We start from the raw sequence: 9,663 nt of genomic DNA on the forward strand, positions 1-9,663 counted from the left end.
TTCACCCTCTGGTATTCGGTTCCTGACACTGAGCTAGAAAGCACGTAGGTGCATCTAGTTATTATGACTGTGCTGGTGCCATAGGGGAGTTGAATGCTTACAACGTGCCACTGAGTGTTTCTGAACTAGTCCCGCTTTCCTCCGGCAATGTGTGGAGCAGACAGCGCACCTTTGCAAAGCAAAAAGTACTTGATACTCGAATCAAACATAAAGGTCTCAGAAGCAGGATCAGAAGACTTACAAATTACCAGTCTCAAAAACATGTACAAACAACTTCAGAAATTCAGCTGACAACATTCCAGCAGACATAAGGCATTTTGCCTGATTCTTCAACTAACAATAATTGCCATGTGTTTATGTATGTCTCCCATTGATAACAGACTCTAGGATATCAGCGAGTCCCTCAGTTTCAGCCTCCTTACTCATTTTTATCACATTTATGTCCTGTAATTTTTTTCTGATAAAGTAGCCCACTGTAGATCTTTAAAGGCTTACCACGGTCTGCTTTATTGATCTGACTCCTAGCCTCCCAGGATCTACAAGACAATGTTACGCCACTGTCTGCCAAATTTCCTTCTGCCTTTTCTCTCTGAAAAGGCAGATCTCTCCCACTTTTCTGTTGTTTTTCCAGACTACTCAGTGCAAGTGATGCAGCACAGAAGGAATAAAAACAAAGCTAGATCTTTTGTACACCAGTCTGCAGAAGCTCTGCTGAAGTGGACTTGCACTGTTTCAGAGCTGGGTGTGTGAGGACTGAAGCCCCACGATTGTACTGGTGTTAAGTACAGGTGATGGCATTTCCAAAGTACTACTTTGAATTTGCTGTCTTGGTCGGGCTGCCGTAGAAATCAATAAGAGCTGAGTGCCTCAATCTACCATTGCAGTTTAAAAACACAAGGACTTAACCAAATTTGCATTTTCCATCTAGCTATTCTTTCACAACCCAGAGCTTTGATCTTTCCTCAATGACCCATTAATCTCATCAAGACCCAGAGCAACACATCCTTATTGTGAAAGACAAAATAATGTACTAAGGATTCACCATCATCTGTATCCAAAATCTAATTGAACTGGATTTAGTTACATCACACATGTGACTTAAACGTGCTGGAGTCCCATCACGAGCATATCCTTGCATATCAGTGCTGGAGTCCAGGCTTTAACACTGGTACAATTTCACGTTTCTGGGCAAGAGAGAGTTTACTCATTCCCACAACACCGAACAGGTACACTTATCATGTTTTTGTTTATTTATGACCACCCAATTTTTTGTATGCACTTACTTGGCTTTTTTACCTTTCTTATGGCAGAGCAGCTCTCTTTGTCTTAAACCACACAAATCTCAGCCCTGAATAAGTACATCAGGTTCAGTTCCTCAAACCATAAATTGGTGTAACTTCACTGAAGCCAGCAGATTTATGCAAGCTGAAGCCCACCTAGTATTGACAGTGCACATACAACATAAGTTTGAGCCAAACTTAATTCCTTGCATACCTTGAACTTTGCTAACTAAAATAGAAACGTGTATGTGTATAGTGAAAGCTAGATGATGCTGAGGGGTTTGCCAAACTCTTTGCAGGGGAGGCTGATTGACCAGGATAAAACAGTCATTGCATCTACTTGAACCACTGGGTTTTGAAAGGCTTTGACTGAAACCCTGGTATCTCTCTTAGTGTGCTTTAATGATAAAAAAATCAGGAAAATAAGATCTGAAGAACTGTTATCATCAAGGAGTCAATCTTCCAAACACTCACTGGCAAGTGCTGGCTTCCTGCCAAGCAAGTTTCATCGACTGCACCACAGAGGACAAAGTAAAATCAATATCCAGAAAGCCAATGGAAATACGTGTTTGCTATTTCCAGGTGACTGCTTTGCTCGACCTAGAGAGAAAGCACGGTGGTGGACCAAGAAGATCCAACCGTATATATTTTTTCATACTGCTGTAAATAAAACAAAGTCTTCTTTCAAGACAGAAACCTGGCCCATCTACCGGAGACTCCCAGACTGACTTTCTGCCAGCTATCTAGTCGCTACAGTTCACCCTCTTGGCCACAGGATGGCAATGTTGATCCATACTAATGAGCCAAAGTTGCCGCGCAGACGGTAACGCTAGTCTCCAACGCAGCGGATGGAATCTGGGTCTCCTGGATCAACTTAAAATTCAAACTTCTTATATTTTATTTCCACGCGAATTCACGAATTTGAAATAAAACAGTAAAACCGAACTGGACCCTATTGATCTGCATTTACGTAAGAGAGAGGACAGTAGTTGGACTGCAAATCTTGGCATGGAATGATGTGATTATCCTTGTCGTAAGAGGGCTGGATAATTTCAGTGGTGATTTTGTCAGACTGGCATTCTGTCCTTCTGGGAAGACTGATCTTTTCCAGGAATGGCTAAGGCCAGCCCAAGAAAACAGGGAAACATTTCCTCCTTGTGGTGTATGTCACTAGCTGAATGTAAATGTTCAGACAGGAACCCCTGAAACATCTCTTGGTTCTCAGCTCCCAAATTGCAAACTCAGTTCTCTGCAAGAGCAGAGCTGCCCTGCAGCGCTACCTGGTGGGTCTGAAGGTTTCATTGGGGAAAGACACAAACAACAAGAGAAAATTTCTTCAACAAAAAAGACTGTCATAAATATTCTCCTAAAATGAAGCTTGTTCCACATCCGATTAGAAGTGTTCCACATCCGATTAGAAGTATTCACATCCAGCATAGCCTGTATGCAGGAATAACTAACACACAAAGACTAGCCCAGTGCTTCAGGCTCTGCAGGACACACAGTGATGGGTGCTGCACCATGAGCCTTCTAATCAGCCTCAACTCTTCAGCCTAACCCTCAAGGACAGACTCCACCAGTTTAGGAGAAAAATTTGCAAAGTCTAGATTTCCCCACTCGGTCCAAAGAGGATTTTCCAGACTGTCTCAGCAAACGGACAAAAAGACTGGCACTTCCAAGGACTACATCTCACTTGGGTTCTCAGGATCAAATCAAAGAACACCTCAGATCCCAACTCAAGTGCTCAGAAGCATTGCATGGTAAAATCCAGTCCATCTTTGCTTACCACAGGAGCTAGGAAGCCTAGCTGTTGCAGACTTTTCCCTTGGGTGTCCATGCAAAGCTTTATTGGCTTGAAAGAGATGAGTCAAGCAGGAGAGCAAGGCAAGAGGGAGAGAAAGGATTGTTTGCTTACTTGCTTCCTTTTTCAAAAATTATCAGCAATTCTTGCCACCACCAGGAAAAACAACCTCTCAGAAATCATTCCCTTGTCTTTAAAACAAGCAAAGCACACATCTATTAAAATTTTCAGAGTTCACATGCAGAAGTAGTGTTATTGTGGCCACGGTGACCAAAGGATGCAAGCGAGGTGAGGATTGTATAAGATTATACATTTCACCCTCATTTTTAGACCAACTGATAGAGCTGGAAATAACTTTTTCTGTCTATATACATTGTCCTTGAATCCTAGCTCGATACTGTAGTACTGCAGAGAGGTATTTTATTAAAATATTTATTACTTCCTGCTTTCTTGAAACCTAATACCTATATATGACTCTCACAGCCGCATGAAGATTTCCCGTACATCAACGAGCAAATAACAGTGAAGATGGCCCCAGTGCCCGATGGCAGCCGGACTGGCACACCTCCTGTCCCTTGGTGCCTGGAGAGGAGTACCAGAACAAGGGGTCTCATTTTAAGGCAGTAGGAGAGCGCCTGCAGGCTGGGAGAGCTGCTTTGCTTGTGGACTCCTAAACCCCAGTGCTTTGTGCGGTCTCATTTTTCTCCAAACTTTTTTTTTTTTTTTTTTTTTTCCCAAGCTTTGAGGTTGGCTAAACCACTGTTTAGCTGAGGGCCTTTCTAAAATGCTCTTTGTTAACTAGAAGCTAAAACTGAAGTCCCTTACTGGGAGACCTTTCCCTAGCGTTTCTAGACCCGGAGTTAAAAGTCGGATCTCCACAGTTCAGATTTTGATCAGCCGATGACAGAGGAACCTTTGATTGCCTGTCTCCTTGCTTTGATCCCGCCTCTTGCCCCATCCAGGGACGCGGAGTTAAGACAGCCGAGCTAGGACCCCAGCTGGGCTCTGCATCGGCCCTGGGAGATGCCGAGGGCATAACAAGCCGCCCCCCTTCCCCTGGTGCGCCCCGTCGGGGAGACAGCGAGCCGCCTACAGTCAGCGGGAACTGGGGTGGGGATGCAGAGCGGGGGGGAGTGTGTTACGTTCACACTCTCCAGCCCCCATTAGGCTGCAGGCGCTTGCCAGACCTTGCCTGCCCGTGGGGAGCCCGAGCGGCAGCCCCCAGGGAGCGGAGACTCGACGCTGCCGCCGCTCCCCCTCGGTCCGCGGCCCCTCGGCGGAGCCCGACGGCTAGAGCCGCTGCGGATCAAAGGCTGCCCGGAACACCGAGCAAACCTAGATGGCAACTCCCAGCCACTTCGCTGTTTGTCTAGGAAACAATAGGAAAGCCTTTGCCAAGCTGGAGCAATTTCTTTTTTCTTTTTTCTTTTTTTTTTCTTTTTTTTTTTTTTTTTTTTTTTTTTTTTTTTTTTTTTTTTTAACGCGAGGTAGCCAGGAAAAAGAAAAACGGGGTAGGGGAGAAGATAGGGGCAGAGAGAAGCCGTATTTCCCTCCGGGGCTGGCTAATTCTGCTGGCGGTGCTACCCGGAGTTTCTTCTCCAGCCCTCTCCGTCGGGCGAGGCACGGACCCCGAGGACGCGGGGTCCGGAGAGGGGGCGGGAGTCTCGGTGAGGGACCAATGTGGTGCCTCGGCTCGGAGCTGTGGGACCAAGGGATAGCGATGTGTCCGCAGCCCTGACGACGTGTCCGTCGGTCCCCACCGGGGCCGAGGCGATGCCCTCGGGCGTATAGCCTTGAGGACCGGAGGGTCTCCAGGGAGCTGGAACAATTGCGAGAGACGCGCCGAAAATGCCGTCGAAGGGCGCTGGAAACGTGCCCCGGGCGCGGGCGGGGGCCAGGGCATCTCCCCCGTCTCTGCTCCGCAGCCGCCTTCTCGCCGGGATGCGGGCAAGTCCCGGGGGCTGGCGGCTGCGCCCCGGAGCTGCTTCTGCCTCGCTAGATCTGTCGCTGCTGGCTCCAGAAAAAGCTGTCCAAGTCCTGTTCTCTGGAACGGCTCCTGGGCTGTGGGGTCCGCGTCCAAAAATGTTGAGCAATGCCGCGGACAGCCAAAAAGCCATTTCCTACTTGCTCCTAGGACTTTTCCAGGGGACTCCAGCCTGGCAGAGGCTGGCAAGTTTGCAACCTCCGCGCTTGACAAAATCCAAACGGTGGCCGGGAAGACTTTGTGCTCCCCCGGGCTAGGAGGCGGTGGGCTCCAGCAGTCCGGCGGGGCATGCGGCACGGCTGGCGTTCCCGTTGCGAGAGGGGGCTGTAAGCTGGAAAAGCTCCAGGTACCAGTCCTGCCTAAATTCAGCATCTTCCATTCCTCTGAGACGTGTAAAAAAAAAAAAAAAAAAAAAAAAAAAAAAAAAAAAAAAAAAAAAAGACGGGGCGCGCAGGGATGGAGATCGGGTTGCTTTGGGGGGGGGGGGGGGGGGATGTTCATGCCCTCGCCTGAGATCTCGGAGCATTTTAGGCTACCCGCTCAGGGGCAGTGAGGTGGGAAGGGGATCTGAAGGGGGGAAGGTGGTGAAAAACAAAGAGTGGGGGAAGGGACGGGAGATCAGTGGGGTGAAGGAAGCCAGAGATGCGAAAAGAGGGGGAGCCGCTTTGTCGGTTCGCGTCCTCCCATTCCCCCCGGGCGGGCACCGCCGCTGCCCGCGGAGCCCCAGCGGGTCGCTGCCGCCCCCGCGGCAGGAATGCGGCGCGGTGACCCCCGCCGTCCCAATGTGTTTGTCATTAGCGCTGCCCGCGCTGCTCGCCGCCGCGCCCCGACGGCCCGCCGAGCGCCGGCTCCCCGCTCCCCTCCCGGCGGCCGCCAGCGCCCGCCGCCCCCCGCCGCCTGCTCCCCGCGGGAAGGAGCCCCCCGCGGGAAGGAGCCCCCCGCCCAGTTCAGAGCATCGGGGAAAGAGGGGAAAAAAATCCTCAAACCAACAACAAATAAATAAACGGGAAAATAAGAAACCAGGGGAAAAAAAAAAAATTAAAAGTAGAAGAAGAAGAGGGAGAAAAGGTGAAAAAAAGAAAAAGGTGGGGAAACTGCCCCTCACCTCTTACCTTCTCCTTTATAATTCGCAGCCCCAATCCTGCAGACTGTAAAATATCCAAAATATGTCCACGTCTTTTGTGACTTTCCCCGCTCAGTCGCGCTCTTTCCCTCCCGCTCGCCCTCCCTCGCGATCCGACTGTAATGGTCTCACAAACCGCGTCCCGTAATTGATTCAATGTTATAGTCCATCCTTCCAAAACTAATCATTTGCTTTAAGTAAATAGCTGTCAGGAAATGAAGCCCACCTCCGGCCCCTTCAGAATAAGAGCCGCTCTGGCTCGCCCGGCGCCCCCAGCCCCGCGGCCGGAGGCGGGCGCGCCGGCGGGAGGCTCTTACGCAGGCAGGGGGGCCAGTCTCTGCCTCCAGATTTCACCAGCCTTGCAGGGGAGGGGGGAGGTTAGCCATATGGCAGGGGCGAGGGGGAGGAAAGGGGGAAGAGGAGAATTTTGCACTGCAGGAGGAGAAAATAAAAAAAAAAAACCAAACAAACAAAAAAAAAAAAAACCCACACCACAACCACCAAGCAACCAACCCAAAAAACTTTCATGAAAACTCCGAGTGCTCCCAATTTCATGAATGAGGCTTCCCTCCTCAGACCTTCCAGGACGGTGTGTTGGGAGCCGGGCTGAGTGTTCGCGGTCACAGTGTGAGTTTATGGATGGGGCGTTTGATCTGGAAACGAATTTGCAGCTTCCTCCTGTTCTTTATACACCACTGAGCTTGGGCTTGGGCTAGAGAGCTGGATGGACGGCCGTGAGCCAGCCAGGAGCAGGAGGCACTGAGAGAAAGGGGCAGAGACGAATCACTAACATTTATGAATGAAAGACACAACGAAAGGTAACGTTCGCCAGGAGCAAGCCCCCCCAAACCCCGCTGCTCCGACGGGACCGGGAAAGCTCTTTTCTTCCTCTCTGCCTTTGCTTGGCCCAGCGCAAACAAACCCCAGTAATAACCAAGCCAGTGGGCACGGCGAGGGCCGGAGGTGCCTGCGGAGGCGAGAGCAGCTCACGTCCGAGCCCGTCCGTGTTTGAACACGCTCCAGACGGAGCTTTGATCCCCGCCGGGGAGCCAGCACCGGGTATCTCTGCTTTGTTGGCCGTCGCTATCTGCTGGCGATAAGGAGTGGCCGGGGGAGCTGCCCTCGCAGACCTTCTGCCGCAGGCTCCGTGCGGGAAGAGGCGAGCGGGACCGGCAGGGCGATGCGGCGGCCGCGGGAGAGGGGGCAGTGCAGCCCCAGGAAAGGAGCGGTGCGGGAGGCCCCTGCCCGCCCGCCCGCCCGCCCCACGCCTGGGGAGGGCACCGGCGGAGAGCTGCACCCGGGGCTTCTCCCGCTTCCTCCCCTCCCCAGGCTGGTGTCCTCCCCCCCCCCCCCCCCCCCGCCCCGCAACTCTTTTTCCTTTTAGCATTAAACAAAAGAAAAGTTTGTTCTCCAAGTCAAGCGCCGGGATCCGGTGGTTTTTTTCTCTTTCCTAAGCGAAGGAGAATTAAGCCTCTGAAGCGAAGATGCCCCAAAGGGAATGGGGAGCAGAAACGAGACCCAACTTCCGTGAAAAGCGCTCTCAGGCTAAGGTGCCCCTGGCTGGGCTCGCAGGGTCCCCGGCTGAGCTCCCGGCCCTTTGCACGCCCTCCGCTAGTGCATCTTCGGCTCGGGTGAGTGCACAACCCCGCTATTGCTTCCACATGTTCCTCCAGGAAATCATCGGAGTCAGATCTGCGAGCAGCCCCTGGTCGGAATGCTAACAGGATACCGTAATGCTTGTGAATAAACAACAGGCTCCCAGTGAGTCAAAAGCGCGGCAAAAAAAAAAAAAAAAAAAAAAAAAAAAAAAGCCCACCGCACCCTGGAACTCTCTACCTGGGTGGCGAGAGCACCCAGCAGCCCGGAGCCCTCACTTTGTGGAGGGGAAAGTCCTATCATGACCTGGGTCGAAGGTGCGGGCTCTCGCAAATTTAAACCCCACCAAGATGTGCGGTTCAGAGCGGCGGCAGCAACTGCCTGGGAGCTCCGAGGCGATCCTGCCCGGCCCTGCCGGGGTCGGGCCGTGATTTACCGGCGTGAACGTATCTGGTTTAACCTGCGGGACGGTGGAGGTGATTCCTGGCGAAGTACCGTCAGGATGGAATGTAATGCGAGAGTTACTCTTGCAGAAAGAAAGGAGCAAAAGGAAAGGGGAGGAGGCGCCTTCTGGTTGCAATTACCTGCCTCATTTGAATAATGCCTTTGTCATGATCATTATCGAGCGGTCGTTAACGGCTTCCACGTGGGATCTCACAAGATTCAGCGAAAAATAAAAATTGCAAATCGGGGGACTGGCAAAGCTGCCTGCCAGGCCAGGCTGGTGCTGCGGGCGGGGAGCCCGACGGCCTCTGAAGGGACCGGGACGGCGGTGTTTCGTCGCCCGGGGCCCCTCCAGGGGAGCGGTGACACTTTCCCCGACGTGGCTTCCCCCTTCCCCCCGCTAAAGGCCGGGCCGCCCCGGGAAGGACCCGGCCGCCGGGATCCGCGCCGGGCTCTGCCCGCACGGCCGGGGCCGGGCAGCAGCTGGGCCGATCCCCCTCCGAAATGCCGCCGGTGCCTATGGATTGGTCCCGGGCAGAGGAGGTGATAGTTAAAATAAACCTTCCAGCACGCCTGCTGGGCTCTACTCCCCGCCCCGTGTGGCGCAGGGGGGTCCCGTCCAGGGAGGCAGTGGGGGACTTGGGGTTAGCGAGAGGACAGGGTGGGGGTGGCGGGATTTTTACCACTGCGGCCCCCTCTCCTCTCCCCTCTCCTCCCGCCTTCCCCTCCCCCGAAGGGCTGGAGCATAAGGCATCCCGCTAGCCAGTGTTTATGAGGCAACAGATGGAAGCTGCACATCTTAAACAACACCGCGGAGCCGGGGCTAGAGCTGCTCTCGGCTGTTTATGCTCCCAACCTGCCCCCCGGGGCGGGGGTGGGGGGTGGGGGGGATGTCCCTCCCCGGGCCCGCAGCGCCGGCAGGTTCCAGGCAGCGGGCACCGACGGGGCGGGTTTTCGCACAGCGCTTCGCTCCGCTCTCGGACGCTTCCCCGGGGGCTGGGAGCCTGCGAGCCTCCCCGCTAAGCATCCCCCTCCCCTGGAGGAGTCCCAATTTGCTGCGAGTAATGAGCCCTTTCCTGCGGCTCTCTCCCAAGGGTGAGCCGGGTAGCGTTTAGCTGGCTGAAGCTATTAGGCAGCCTAATCGGTGGCTCATGTGGGGTCCGAGCGGCCTCCTGCAGGCCGGGGGCGGGCAGGAGGGGGTGCCCCGGCTCGGGGCCCGCGGGAAGCTCCGCTGTGGGGGCGCAGCCTTTTGTCTCGGTGGGAAGTCAGGTCTGGGTTTGATTATCGTTACCCACGTTGCAGCGATGGACGGTGCAGGGATCAGCTGCAGCCTGCTCACCCTTTTTGAGTTTTGGAGCAGGAACCCACCCCTGCGTGGTGAAGAGCAGCTCCAGCCTGGAGCAGAGACCCCTCAAACCTCTGCGAGAGGGAGAAA

Source organism: Leptosomus discolor, chromosome 4 (genome assembly GCF_034619465.1).
Source record: "Leptosomus discolor isolate bLepDis1 chromosome 4, bLepDis1.hap2, whole genome shotgun sequence".
NCBI lineage: Eukaryota > Metazoa > Chordata > Aves > Leptosomiformes > Leptosomidae > Leptosomus > Leptosomus discolor.